The sequence below is a fragment of the Neopelma chrysocephalum genome, unplaced genomic scaffold, assembly GCF_003984885.1.
Source record: "Neopelma chrysocephalum unplaced genomic scaffold, ASM398488v2 Primary Assembly neopelma1_70, whole genome shotgun sequence".
Taxonomy (NCBI): domain Eukaryota; kingdom Metazoa; phylum Chordata; class Aves; order Passeriformes; family Pipridae; genus Neopelma; species Neopelma chrysocephalum.
The window spans coordinates 5,840,137-5,840,647 of NW_020897730.1; positions in this window are offsets into that span (position 1 = coordinate 5,840,137).

A 511-nucleotide genomic window follows, 5' to 3' on the forward strand; every position below is an offset into this window, starting at 1 on the left:
AGGCGGGCGCTGTCCCTGCGGGAGTCCCGCAGTGACATGGGGTCCTGAGAGATGCGATGTCCGGGCCGCCCCGGCTGGTACTTCTCTCCGCGATCCGGGGCGGCCGTCGGGGGGCACCGAATAGATTCCCCGTCGCCGGCCGCGCTCTGCTTGCGGCGAGAGGGCCCAGCACGGCTCTGGCAGTGGGGTCAGCGCGGGGTGTGTCTTGCCGTGCCATGTCGAACCGAACCGAGCCGGGTGGGGCCGTGGCGGTCCGTGCGGCGCCAGTGCCGAACCGAGCCGGGGCCGAACCGAGCCGGGCCGGGCCGCGCGGTGCCGGGGCCGAACCGAGCCGGGCCGGGCCGCGCGGTGCCGGTGCGAGGGAGCCGCGGGCCGGGGCGATGCGGGAGAGCCGCCCCGCTCGCCCAATCAGCGGGGGCGGCGCGGCCGGGCCGGGCCAATCGCGGCGCCGCCGCGGCGGAGCCGCGCCGGGCACGGAGCCGATAAATGGTCCCGGCCCCGCGGCCGCCGC